Source organism: Dreissena polymorpha, chromosome 3 (genome assembly GCF_020536995.1).
Source record: "Dreissena polymorpha isolate Duluth1 chromosome 3, UMN_Dpol_1.0, whole genome shotgun sequence".
Taxonomy (NCBI): Eukaryota; Metazoa; Mollusca; class Bivalvia; order Myida; family Dreissenidae; genus Dreissena; species Dreissena polymorpha.
Window position 1 is genome coordinate 111,362,702 of NC_068357.1, and position 15,500 is coordinate 111,378,201.

General features: G+C 33.8%; 1 long non-coding RNA gene across 1 annotated transcript; it reads left to right on the plus strand.

Moving 5' to 3' along the window:
• Positions 1 to 1,778: 1,778 nt before the first annotated feature.
• On the plus strand, positions 1,779 to 10,628 carry LOC127871040 (uncharacterized). The gene is made up of 4 exons (XR_008045064.1): positions 1,779 to 1,931; positions 7,506 to 7,654; positions 8,254 to 8,377; positions 10,331 to 10,628. It is a non-coding gene; the product is annotated as an uncharacterized LOC127871040 (long non-coding RNA).
• Positions 10,629 to 15,500: the final 4,872 nt, after the last annotated feature.

A 15,500-nucleotide genomic window follows, 5' to 3' on the forward strand; every position in this document is an offset into this window, starting at 1 on the left:
AAACCGGCAGTCAAACTCGCTTTCAATTTCACAACTGTTAATGTTTTGGTTATATTCGTTCGGTTACGATTTATAAGAGGAAATAACATTTTAATAATAATATTGTGTTCGTTCAGGAGATTTAATAAAATTTATGTTCTTAAGTCCAATTTCACAATGGGCCGCAATGTTGGAAAACAATAGCCATTCGCTTGGAATATACAAAAAAAAGCCAACATGAGTAAACAGTAAAACATCTGTGAATATAAAGGACAATGCTTCAATAAAAAATTAACGTTTGAAATTATATGGAACAAAATGAGTGTTTGAATAGACGGTACATTCTCAGAGAAGAGCAGAATAGAAAGATTATTTAGACTGTGTACATCCAATACAAGCTCAAAACATAATACAATCAGAGAAAAAAAACATTTTGAAACTAAGTTACAAACTAATTGTAAAGGCAGTAAGGATACACTATAAATTTTAATTGACTATGATATAATTTTAACAAAAAATAAAATAAGAAAGTCAATTAATCTACATAATATCTATGACTGAAAAGTGATACATATCCTTATTTTACTTTTTGACGTCAATAAACTATGGAATTTAACAACAGATATGTTCATGTAATAAATACGTTTTATTTATGTTTTACTTAGTAAACGGTAGCACGGACAACCAGATACGAAACGAAATTCATCCGCTACATGTATGTCCCGTTGATTTAAACAAAGACAATAACGTCATTCACGCGGGATATTGTTGCGTGCGAATCTTCCGGTCTGAATTCTCAACGGGTGGGCAAATTTTACAAAGTATAAACGTAGATTCTTAGGCAGTAAATACAAGTAGTATTCATACTCAAAGGTAGTTTTTAAAATTCTTTACATACCTAGAGTACAACTTCTATTTATAAAAACTAAACCATTCCTGCTTAATGGTGTCATTAACTCTGCAATTAGATTCACATATGAAAGAATTAATTTTAGTTATATTTGTCGTTTCAAAAAACTGGGAAAATCCGTTTTCGTTTAACAATGGGTTTACATTTGCAACCCGATCTTTGCATCATTTTAAACAATCAATCTTTTTTTTAATTCAATATAAGACATATACTGTATACATGTATATGATCATAAAACAAAGTGATACTATGTAGCAGCAATAATGTTCAAACATGTTACACAAAATATACAATTATATACTTTTTTGATCTTGTGGTTTCCTTTTGATTTAAAAAATATATATGTATTTATGTTTCTTTAGTTGTTTGTGGTAGGTGTTTTAAAAAAAGAAAAACAAAAGAATAGTTATGAATGATGTGGGTAGAAAGCATACTGGACTCGTTTATGACAGTTAAAATTTTTCCATTTTTGTTCAAATATATAGAGTGTATAATTATTAAGGGCAATTTCTTGTTCAATTTGAATCTTCAGTTTTAAATAATTGATAAAACAATTCATTGTATGTACTTGTTTTCTGTATTTCATGCTGAATATAAATATTTCATTAATATAATTATGTCATTCCCAGCGTTATTAACCAGTGTTCACCTACAATGGCCAGAATGCTCCGGGTGCTTTAAGTATCATTCAAGGCAGAACACTCAGTATTATGGGATACCAAAGGGGTCGAAACTTTAACTTCTGCTCGAGCAGAAAAAAATGCTGCTCCAGCAGCATTTAAATGCTGCTCGACCAGCAAAATACTGCTCGAGCAGCAAATTTACTGCTCGACCAGCATTTGTTCTGCTCGGGCAGAAAAATCCTGCTCGACCAGCATTTATTTTTAGATTATGGCATTAGCCAATCAGAACTCTTGTTATATTTGCCATTTGGTGCAAAACTGGTTTGTTTGGAAAAAATGGCTGCCGCCATGATGGTGCCTTTTACACATCTTCTGCAAGTTTATGTGACGACCTGTTTAAAGTTTAACATTGACACGCGGTAAGTGCTTTATATTTTGGCTGCAAACTAGTCGATCAAAAAATTGTTGCCATTCGCTTAATAAGAAAATCGATCATAAATGTCTAACGGCTGTTAAAACTTTTGCGAAAATCACGACGATGACTGATAAGAGTTGCTCAATGGGTGCGCAAGTGTAGGTTCTCTGTTTCTATCGATTTACTTTCTTAATGATTCTTAATTATTGCTTCCGACACAGGTGCCGATTGCCTGTGATTGTGCCTTTCTGGTTAACATTGTTTACGATTCTTGTTCTCCCCATACATGTATATCTGCTGTCCTAACTTTTACAATTATCCAAAATATCATGTCTGTTAACCAGTTCTCAGTGCCCCGGATCAGCTGCGTATCTGCGTCTTTCACCCTATTAAAATATTTAAAAATGCAAAGAAATACAATATCATGAGTATTGAAAACGCAACCAATTTGACTTTTACGCGAATTCGTCAAATTAACGATACAAAACTTCGATTAAAAATGCTTTGCTCATTTTAGGTATTTTCTCTTTGGAATTATTATTGTAACGCGGTGACGCTTACACTCTGCAAGCTTAGCAAACGGTCATAGTTATTCAAACGCTATGCGTTTTCAATCTGACCTAATTCGTCGCTCATTGTGCATGTATTTGTAAAGCGTCTGTAGTTTCAGTTTCTATTACGATGCGAAATAAAAATAGCTAAGAGAGGTCGAAAGACGTCCGAGATTGTTGCGCCAAAATATCAGCCGATCGCAAACTTTTTCGAATCAAGAAAGCAAGATCCAATAAGTGCCGAATCATTCGTGTTATCGATTTTGTTAGAAACTGTGCATACAGCAGTTGAGTTGACATCCAAAAAACATGATGGAAAGTCTGTGACTTAACAAATCTGTCAAAAGTATAAAAAGGCATGTCATTGGTTAGAAATTGTCGACATTTTTTAAAGTTTATATCATGGACAGTTTCAAGGATTAAAGATTTTACGAAACATCAGTTTATTAAAATTTATGATGATAGTTTACAGTTCTATTGAATCAATACAATTGTGCAGCGTCAACGGAAGTAAATCAGCAATTATTTAAAGGTATGCATTTTTATTACTCATTTCACTCTATATGAAGAATGGAATCACCCTATTTTTCAAAATCAATGGTTGAAAACCCTATTTCCCAAATAATTATCTGGGGCACTGAGTTCTCGAGGACTTTTCTCAATTTCAATGTAAATTATTTTTCACCGAGGCCTATTAGCTTGTTCAAAGCTAACAACATGTAAAATGTGAGTTGTGTCTGAATTACAAGTTGTTTAATGTTTCATAATTTAAATGTTTACAATTTACTATTTATTGAATAATTTGGCAGTGCATAATTAAGTTCTGGGATGTTATTTTCAGCTCTGAACTGCGAAAAAAATGCATAATAATTACATTGGTGGCACTATAATGAGTTACCTTTCATCTGTCCTTCCATTATAATGTCCCTAAAGCAGACTTCCCAAACTTTGCAGAAAGAGATTAGGCATTGTATTACACACTCATTTTAACCATGGCATGCTATTGTACAACATGTCTTGACGGAAATAATTTCGATAAAAAATATTTGCAGGAAATAATGTTTCCATTGCGAATCGTTTGTATCTTTTTATCTTTATTCTGAAATGCCCCTCTTAAGAATAATGTCATGTATAGCTGGTTTAGAATTAAGGATGATGATATGTCCTAACAGCATTTTGTCATGTCATTTACTGTACTTCTTAACCTACATGTATTTGAATATTCAGTCCCCATGTAACTACGTTCATATGTTGTGGACATTTTCATACAAGAATACAAACAGGAATATGTATTGGAGTTTGCTGTTAAAATTAACAGTCAATCGGAGGGTAACAGGTTTGTTTTTAACCAGAAGTGAGGAACTAAACGCAATTTGCAGGGAAAAAAATATATATAGCAGTGCTCCAGATAACATGCGTAAAGGCGTAAAAACGAATAAAATTTCTTAAATAACGATTTAGATTTAAAATCTTTGCATAAAGTTATGCATTGAAAAAATAAAACACGAATTCGACATTTTCGAACGTGCGTAAAACTTCCAGTAGCAAATTATATATGGTAAACATTTCATCCCGGGTCTGACTCGTCGAGGCGCTCAATTAAAACTACAGCTTTAAGTCAACGTCACTTTGCTGTTAGGAAGGGCCACACTTAAGAACGGTCGAAAGGCCAAACAGTCTCGATTCTGTTCTCCTGGTATTACAGGCGAGTCATTACTGTTTATTGTACTTTTTTAATTACACTTATCGTAATTTTTATTCACAAGTAATAAACAATATACATATTCAAAATGTCATTAAAATTAAATGTTAAATATATATTTTTGATATGACTTTAACGGCGACCAAAATGCCATTATGACCTAAGCCGAAGTGACAGTTACTGTTTTAAATAAAAAATCAAAATGGCCGACCGAAGCGGTGTATCGAAGCGTGGAAGGCAAAAAAAGCAAGATGAGCAAGATAGATGTGGGGTCTTTTGAGCCAGAAAAAGCTGTCCGATTATGGGAAAGCAAGAAACGGAAAAGAAAGCCAGGCTTTTCCAAGACTATAAACCAAAATGTTGGATTGCTGATGTGTCGAAAACAATGCATAAAAATTATTTGGTAATATAGTGTTAAGAATTAATTTTATAAATAGGGGGTAAAATAAGAATTAATTTTTATAATAGGGAGTAAATAAGAATTTGACCAAATTTTTATCTGGAGCTCTGATATAGAATGTCAAAGCACAGATTAATTCTTAAATTTTAATGTATTTTTCTTCTATTAAATTAATTAATAGCATAATTTTTAACCCCAATATTCAGAATTCACTTGAAGTCTTTATAGCATAGAACATTCTCAGAATGCCAAGAAAATATGCTTTAAATCTGCAAAAATATGCTCAAATGCAAATGCAAATACCTTAGAATACAATTCCATTTGATAAATAGTTATCTTAAACATCAATCATATACAATGTTGAATTTAAATTTCACTTTGGCAATCAATTATTAACAGATTTGACTTATTGTATGCCCCCAGTTGCTATATTTATGCTTAAGTGTGTGTTCCTGTTAATAGCATATTCCTGTTATTAGCATAATTTTTGCTGACATGGTATGCTAAGAACAGGAATCCACTGTAGCAACATATTAATCAAGAATTATGGTTTGAATCCGTGAACTATTATTTTTTATGGTGAAAGAAAATCTCCATGGCGCTTTTTCAAAAATTCCTAATCAAGCTTGGTAAAATAACACACAGAATAGCAAATTTATTACAGCGCCAACTTCCGGGTAAAAATGATTGATTTTTTTATATTCCTTAAAGACATGTGCCGCATCATATCCTATGGGTGATTTAAAAAATAATGAAGCCTAAATAAAACATGCATTTATTTTCTTACCATTAAGCATGTTTGAGCTCTTTTTCTATCTTACAGAAGTGTTTCCATGTGATTAACTTAAATGGGAAAATTCTTCTCAATAACTTGCTTCATTAACAAAATATATTGAAAAATATCCTTAAAATTGCCCCAAGTGTACTGGTTTTGCGTGACATTTTATGTAAAAGGCAATTTTCAATTCTATACTTCAATAAAACTTTCAGAAATATTAGGTATTGCCATCATTAAATAAATATATATAAATATATATGCTTTAAGAAAAATAAAACAATGCTTCTAACTTAGGTTGATATCTCTTGTAGCAAGTGTTCAAAGCAATGATGTTCTTGTCAATTTTGTGCCACAATTTTCAACTCTCTTCACGTATATTAAGAGGTGGCATCATAAAGTGCTTCAATATTTATAGGCAAAAAGTGTCCTTTTAACCTGTCACATGTTTTTTCTACACATTTGTACAGGTATTTATACAATTATTTGTTCATGTAAATTTTGAACAGCTGAATACTAAATGTGGTCAGAATTTGTCCCTGTCCCAAGTGTACATTTTGCAAGAAAGTTATTTTAAATTTTTCATAAGATAGAATTTTCAATGTTTTACATCATTTTCTTCAAACCATTAATGCTTATCACTAGATGTACTGAAAATTTGATGCCAAAACCTTGTGAACTTTTTTTGCAAGACAAATATCGCATTGTCCCAAGTGTACGAAATTTTTATCATGTTTGATGGACAGGTGATAGCTTTTAAAAAATAAACAAAGGCACCAATTTTCTGGAAAGAAGTACACAGAAGGGTGTAATCTCCAAGAGAAAAAGGTGGTTTCTTCACTCTGGGGGTGAACTACTCTTTTGTGAAATCTTTCAAAACCTTCTCATCCATAACCATTTGGCATAGGGATATCAAATTTGGTATGTAGAGACATCTAATAGTCCTCCACCAAATTTGTTCAAATTATGCCCCTGGGTTCAAATTTGAAACTGCCCCGGGGGTCTCAAAATTTAACATATGCTTATATACTTTACAAATCTTTTTGTCCATAACCATTGGGCCTAGGGTTACCAAATTTGGTATATAGTGACATCTTATAGTCCTCTACCAAGTTTGCTCAAATTATGTCCCTGGGGTCAAGTTTGACCCTGCCCAGAGGGTCACAAAATGAACATATGCTTGTATGAGGCCTATTTTGTGAAAACTTAAAAAATCTACTTGTCCATAACTGTATGGCATAGTGCTACCAAATTTGGTATGTATTGACATGTATTAATTCTCTTCTTAGTTTGTTCAAACTATGCCCCTGGGGTCAAATTTGAAACTGCCCCGGGGGTCACAAAATTGAACATATGCTTATAAATGGCTAATTTAGGGTAAACTTTAAAAATCATTCTTGTCCATAACCATTGGGCCTAGGGCTACCAAATTTGGTATGAAGTGACATCTTATAGTCCTCTACCAAGTTTGTTCAAATTATGCCTCTGGGGTCAACTTTGACCCTGCCCCGGGGACAAAATTGAATAAACGCTTATAAAGTGCCTATTTTGTGAAAATTTTAAAAATCTTCTTGTTGAAAACCATTCGGACTATGGCTACCAAATTTGGTTTGCAGTAACATCTTATTGTCCTCTACCAAGTTTGTTCAAATTATGCCCTTTGGGTCAAATTTGACCCTGACCCGCGGGTCACAAAATTGAACATTATATACCCTTTTTTTTTGCTTATTTTGTGAAAACTTTAAAAATATTCTTGTCCTTAACTCTCGGATCTAGGGCTACCACATTTTGTATGTAGTGAGATATAGTAGTTCTCTATGTGTCCAATAATTATGTTGATGAAGTTGGCAGTGGTAATGACTTGATATGTCTGTGAGATATGAATGCCAAAGTCTTTGTTTTACATAACATGAATTTTTATGTAAAAGTGGTGGTTCTACATAAATTCTACATGTTCTTTGCAAATGATGACCTCTACAAAGTTGTTCCAGGAGTACCATATTGCCTGACAATCTTTTGTTTTATTGTTAACTTAAACTGTACTTGATTCTAGCATGCCACTATACTTCTTTGAAGTAATTTGAGCAAATTTCTCACTGTTTAGTAATGTATACATTGTTTAAGGTACATTATAATTTCCCATTTTGTAGGTGGACTTCAATATGTATGATCTACTTATGCTGCCACAATGTAAAGGCAACAATCACTGGGTTTTGCTGGTTGCAAGTGTTATGTCCAGGACTGTAACCATTTATGACTCGTTGGGTGGTAACAACAAGGCCTTGTTCGATTTGTTCTGGTAAGGTTCAAAGCTGTAATTCATTTTTTGTCTTACCTGCTTGATATAGCAGTCACAGTAGTAGTTGGTGTATGTGCATTTTATGTGTGTCTCTGAGCTTAACCAAACTGTGATCGATAATTGAATATGCAATTTTTAATATAGCTTACCACATATGTTCTCCATGTAGAGAAGCTGTAGAGAAGCTGCAGAGCATGCGTTAACAAGAGATCAAAGGTCACATTTAGGAAGCTTTTTTGGCCAGTTCCAGTTATCATTCATCAGGCAATATAGCAAACAAGATATTCAAAAAACTTTGTAAATCTTATTTGTTTTCTATATTTGGATCTTTATCTTAAATATTAACTTGTAATGACCACCAACACTTAAAAAATGATAGGCTATATATAAATTTAAGCTTGCTTTCTTAGTTCATTCTTATTTATTATTGTGTCCTATCTCTCACACTTATGTGTTTCAAATAATGTGTTAATAGATTCACATATATATATATATGTTTGAAAACTGATTACCAAAACAATTTGGTATAGATAAAGTACCGCTTAAGTATATAGGCACATGATTTTTGTTGATTTTTACCAACAAAATATTTGTTGCAGCCAGTTCATGTGTCAACGAGCGCAAATTGTGAAAGATGGCTTGGAAAAAATCAGTTCAGAGTTCAAAGCGCCACCTTGCAACAAACAGCGCCACGGAAACAGCTGTGGAGTGTTTGCATTGATGGTAATAAATAAGCATTATATTTCTATATAGGAGTCACTTTGTCGTACAGTCGGTCGGTCTGTCTCGAAATTTCATCCGATCTTCACCAAACTTGGTCACATGTTGTATCTTGATGATGTTTAGGCCAAGTTTGAATATGGGTCATGCTGAGTCAAAAACTAGGTCACGGGGTCACTTAGTGTGTTTTAAACCGAAAGTTTGTCCGGACCATAACTATGTCATTTATCGTTAGATTTTAAAATAACTTGGTACATTTGTTCCCCATCATGGAACGGGGTGTTGCGTGAAAAAAGTACGTCGATATCTCCAAGATCAAGGTCACACTTGGAGTTCAAGGGTCAAATGCTTGTCCGGGCCATAACTTTATCATTTATTGTGAGATTTTAAAATCATTTAGCAAATTTGTTCACCATCATGGGGCGGTGTGTTGCGTGAAAGAATGACTTCAATATCTCGAAGGTCAAGGTCACACTTTGAGTTCAAAGATTAAAAATGGCCATAAATGAGCTTGTCTGGGCAATAACTATGTCATTCATTGTGAGATTTTAAAATCATTTGGCACATTTGTTCACCATCATTGGACGGTGTGTCGCGCAAAAGAATTACGTCTATATCTGCATTTTCAAGGTCACACTGTGAGTTCAAAGGTCAAAATTGGCCATAAATGATCTTGTCTGGGCCATAACTATGTCATTTATTGTGAGATTTTAAAAATACGTGTAACATTTGTTCACAGTCATTAGACGATGTGTCATGCGAAAGAATTATGTTGATAACTCCAAGGTCTTCGTCACACTTGGAGTTCAAAAGTAAAAAAAATGGCCATACATTTGGACTGCATGTCATGCTAAAGAATTCAAGAGTTCAAAGGTCGAAATGGCCATAAATGATAATGGCATTATCATTCTTAAAAATAGCCATAAATTTGATTCTCTTGTTTTGTGAAGACAGCATGCAAAATAGTCTGTGTCAATTCGGCACGTGGGGGTATTTGTCAAGTCTGTGACAAAGCTCTAGTTTGCTTAGTAAAGATCTGCATTAACTTTTATTCAACAAAATAATGGGAGAATGTAGAATATAATCATCGTACCTTTCGGTTGGTGCATTGGTTTTTAGAGCCTTGCATTTTCTTTTAATTTATAAAGGACATGATATTTATGCCCCCCTTCGAAGAAGAGGGGGTATATTGCTTTGCTCATGTCGGTCGGTCTGTCGGTCTGTCCGTCCACCAGGTGGTTGTCAGACGATAACTCGAGAACCCTTGGGCCTAGGATCATGAAACTTCATAGGTACATTGATCATGACTTGCAGATGACCCCTATTGATTTTGAGGTCACTAGGTCAAAGGTCACGGTGACCAGAAATAGTGAAATGGTTTTTGAATGATAACTCAAGAACGCATACGCCTAAGATCATGAAACTTCATGGGTAGATTGATCATGACTTGCAGATGACCCCAATTGATTTTGAGGTCACTAGGTCAAAGGTCAAGGTCACGGTGACCCGAAATAGTAAAATGGTTTCCGGATGAAAAAATCAAGAACGCATACGCCTAAGATCATGAAACTTCATGGGTAGATTGATCATGACTCGCAGATGACCCCTATTGATTTTGAGGTCACTAGGTCAAAGGTCAAGGTCACAGTGACCCGAAATAGTAAAATGGTTTTTGGATGATAACACAAGAACGCATACACCTAGGATCATGAAACTTCATAGGTAGATTGATCATGACTTGCAGATGACCCCTATTGATTTTGAGGTCACAAGGTCAAAGGTCAAGGTCACAGTGACCCGAAATAGTAAAATGATTTTCGGATGATAACTCAAGAATGCTTTTGCCTAGGATCATGACACTTCATAGGTACATTGATCGTGACCCGCAGATGACCCCTATTGATTTTCAGGTCACTACTTTAAGTTAAGTATGAATGACTTTTACTTTATTTCCAGACTGCCAAATGTTTGGTCATGAAAAAGCATCCCACAATGTTGTGACAGGCCCATGATTCAGTTTATCGAGACTAGTTGTGAGAAGCAGACTTCTGATTCCTGGAGTGCGGCAAACATATCTGTGCGACTCGATCACTCCACTGTAAAGACCCGCACGGCATTAAAATGGATATTATCAATATGTGTTGTTGCTCGAAAATATGTTTGTGTAGCAGGAAGTGCTTTGGGCTCGATTAATCTGAGAACTCAACAAAATATTAATAAAATCCTTCTGTGCCTTTTAGTTCTGAAAACAGAAGTAGCCAGTTGGTATTACACATCTCCTAAACAAGTACAGCACGATAAAACTTAAGATTTTATAATCCTAAATTTTTATAGCATTGTTATATCCACACAAAAATATTGATGATTGTGGTGCTCAGATTGCAAAACCACCTGTTTGGCAAAAATAATGCAGATGGTTAGATTATGATAACTGCAAGAAAAAAAGAATAACTCTGGAGATAATAATTGATATGATAATCATTGCTTGACAGAATCACATTTGACCTAGATATTTATTTATGTAGTGGTGTATTTTTCAATGAGTGCCTTAAGATTCCAAAACATATTGACTTAAAATAAATAATCCTGATGGCGTAAATGACTTATCATTTCATGTTCATGAACCGGCTTTAAAATACTTTGTAGACTTATCTGCTAGGCGGTGAGGACTTTTAGACCACCTGATAAACTTCAACTTTATTTGCCCTAGTTCAGTAACCGACTAAAGATATGCTAACATAATACTGATGACTGATGAGTCTGTTGTGTCTTATATTCTCATTGCTACTTAAAATATTAGGTCTATTTCAACGTTTAGACTAATAATAAGCAATTTCTTTAAATTGATATCCCAGCCAAATAAATTTTGAGTATTGATGGGTGCAGAACTAACAGAAAAGTTTATTTGAAGGGTTGTACCCTTATCTCACTTATTTAATAGTAACAATATAAAAAAAAAATTGGCAATAATTCTTATTTAAGAAAGTGTAGGGTTATAGATTTTGTGCATGACACCTCTCCTCATTGATATCTTTACATCCATTAAATTTCATCTTTAAATCGTGTATAGTATCTGTGATATAGTCCTGTAAAGTAACATCAGACATGTACATATGTACTAGGGTTATGTTTCTTGTGCATGGCACTTATTCTCATTGACAATTATACACCCATTAAATTTTATGTTGAAATCTTGTATTTATAGTTTCTGAGATAAAGCCCTGAAAAGTTACATCATACAAAAACATCAAAGGGCAATAACTGTTATTTAAGAAAGTGAAGGGTTGTGGTTCTTATGCATGGTTGTATAAATGAGATATAGCCCTGAAAAGTTACATCATAAAATAACAATAACAAGAAAGGGCAATAACCGTTATGTAAGAAAGTATACGGTTATGGTTCTCGTGCATTGATAATTATACACCCATGAAGTTTCATGTTAAAATCTTGTATAGTATCTGAGATATAGCCCTAGTTACATCATAGAAAAACATCAAAGCGCAATAACTCTTATTTCAGAAAGCGACGGGTTATGGTTCTTGTACATGGCACCTCTCCTCAGCTATATTTATACACCCATAAAGTTTCATGTTGAATACTTATATTGAGTTTCTGAGATAGAGCACTGACAAGTTTGTGAGTGACTGCACTGACAGACAGACCAACGGTACGTTTAAGTATATTTAGCGTACCCGGGGTACATTAAAGTATACTTAAGAGTACACGGGGTACTTTAAAGCATTACCCGAGCCGAAGCGACAATTGCCAATCAAGCTTATTGACATATTAAATAAATGATGATAGTGGTAACTATGATTGTGTGAAATATAATAAAATAGTTTTCCTGAATTGAGTGTACATGTGAATTAGCTAAAATAATGATAAAAACACCGATTGGGATTATATATTTCTGGAACTGAATTTGGTTCATAATCAGTTTTTAACTTTTTTAAGCTGAAATAATATATATATATATAATCTGAAAATATTTTCTTAAATCAATGTTATATCTTTTGTATTAAAAAAGTGCAACACTCATGACTGTAAATTAGGCATTACCATATTTCTTTACAACGTAATGCATGTACATCATCGATATATATAACATTTAAAACGAAAATCGTTTTAAAATTCAAATGTTTGCATGGTTTTAGAACTACTGTTTTGATATCTTTGTTGTGAACAATGTGTTTAGGTTCAACGTCCGAAAAAAAGATGTCCGAAAATAACTGCAAGCTGTAAAAACGCGAAATTAAGTTGAATTGAAACAACAATGCGTTAAATATTATTTTTCATCAATCTGACATTTTTCACGGCGACTGATCGGAGCAATATCACGGAGGTACTGTGAAAACGTCAGATCTCACGATCTGACAATATTGACGCTACACCGGTCTATTTCGTTTCCGTAGAGATAGCTAATGTCGTCCGTTTGTAAGCTCAAATTTGATTGGCTGACGGGTTCAATGGCTTATTCTAAAAATAAATGCTGCTCGAGCAGCAAATTGCTGCTCGAGCAGGAATTTTGCTGCTCGAGCAGCATTTAAATGCTGCTCGACCAGTAAATTGCTGCTCGAGCAGCAATATGCTGCTCGAGCAGCATTTAAATGCTGCTAGAGCAGCATTTTTTTCTGCTCGAGCAGAAGTTAAAGTTTCGACCCCTTTTAAGCGTCTTATTGTAACAGTAGCAGACAACAGGCATCAGGTTAATAAGAATAACTGATGTATTTATTGAACGTGAATTCCGGAGGGGGTTTCTTCCGTACACCGAATAACATCACGAAGTAACATGTTTTGAAATTACAAATAATAGTATAACATTATTCATCTATCAATGGTCATTAAAAGCTATGTTTAAAAGCAAATAATATCAAAATGTTTGCCGAAATAAACTATTGTGCTGTGTTTGTGTCACGCTCTAATTGGTGGTATTTAAGTCGGTCCATACAATCACCGAAAAGCAATCAATTTCTCTCTATATATTTGCAATATATCGTTTCTAGCGTGTGTTAACGGGTTTAATTAGTTATAAATGGTTATATGATTGTATGTCTATACTACAGTTTGCCCAAAATTGGATAAATATCGGCAATATACCGACCGAATAGCACTTCATGTGAAGACCGAAAAGCACTCAATTTCTCGCTATATAAATGAAAAATTGCGTTTCTATTGTGTGTAACGGATTAAATAAGTTATTAATGGTTATATTTTATGCATACTTATACTACCTTTTGTTTATTATGATGTATTAATGCCCAAAATTGGATAAATATCGGCAATATACCGACCGAAAAGCACTTCATGCGACGACCGAAAAGCACTTAGTTTCTCGCTATATATATATGAAAACTTGCGTTTCTATTGTGTGTAAACGGACTAAATTAGTTATAAATGGTTATATTTCATGCATATTTATACTACCTTGTGTTTATTATGATGTATTAATGCCCAAAATTGGATAAATATCGGCAATATACCGACCGAAAAGCACTTCATGCGACGACCGAAAAGCACTAAATTTCTCGCTATATATATATGAAAACTTGCGTTTCTATTGTGTGTAAACGGACTAAATTAGTTATAAATGGTTATATTTCATGCATATTTATACTACCTTGTGTTTATTATGATGTATTAATGCCCAAAATTGGATAAATATCGGCAATATACCGACCGAAAAGCACTTCATGCGACGACCGAAAAGCACTAAATTTCTCGCTATATATATGAAAACTTGCGTTTCTATTGTGTGTAAACGGACTAAATTAGTTATAAATGGTTATATTTCATGCATATTTATACTACCTTGTGGTTATTATGATGTATTAATGCCCAAAATTGGATAAATATCGGCAATAAACCGACCGAAAAGCACTTCATGTGAAGACCGAAAAGCACTCAATTTCTCGCTATATATATGAAAACTTGCGTTTCTATTGTGTGTAAACGGACTAAATTAGTTATAAATGGTTATATTTCATGCATATTTATACTACCTTGTGTTTATTATGATGTATTAATGCCCAAAATTGGATAAATATCGGCAATATACCGACCGAAAAGCACTCCCGCGACAGCACAGAATCACCGAAAAGCACTCAATTTCTTCATATTTACGTGAAAGTAAGCTATAAGTGCCGTTTATAATGGATTGAAAACATGAACGTATTAATTAAGTCATTAATGACTTCGTTAAATATTGATTCAAGTTTTAAAGATCAAGCACAATAGTATTTTTATTTGCAACCGAAAAGCACTATCGCGCCAGCACAGAATCACCGAAAAGCACTCAATTATTCTATATATACATGAAAGTAAACTATAAGGGCCGATTTTAATGGAGTGAAAAAATGTACATATTTATTTACCCGTTAATACACACTAGAAACGATATATTGCATATATATATAGCGAGAAATTAAGTGTTTTTTCGGTGCTTTTCGGTACTTTTCGGTGATTGTATGCACCCGGAAATAACTATGTATAGACATCGTGAACAATACATAGTGAGCAATCTACCCATATATACAATATATAATCATATCATAATATAAGTACTGTGCACGGTACTTACCGAAAAGAAAGTCGCAACTTCAAAAACGTCCCTCTCGTACATAAACTGGAGCGTTTTATATCCAGAATACGAGAACACTGTGTACGATCCCTTACACAAATAATCAGACAAGTACTTTGTCTGGCTATGTCCCACCACTAAAGCCATTGTTAGTAAATAAAATCAAACACAACAATTCGAGCACAAGGTCAATTAACACACTTTATATCAACATCGATTCATAAAATGTTTATATGATTTATATCGTGATCAAAGCTAGACTTGTATTGCAGTTATGATTTTTTTCTTAACAAAAAACTTCTTATTTAAGTATTCAGATCGGAACGGTTTGATAACAAGCTGTATATCTACCCAAGACAGAAATCTCCGATTGACAGGAAGTAAGAACAACATGCCAAGAGCAGATAAACATAAGTGGCACTAACCTGTGATCGCGACCATTGTATCCTTAATAAGCAGTTGTTGTTACTGTGTCCCCGGAAAATTTCAGGGTATTGCATGAACCATGTCACCAAATTGACATTTTACTGGTAATATCAATGTCAAAAG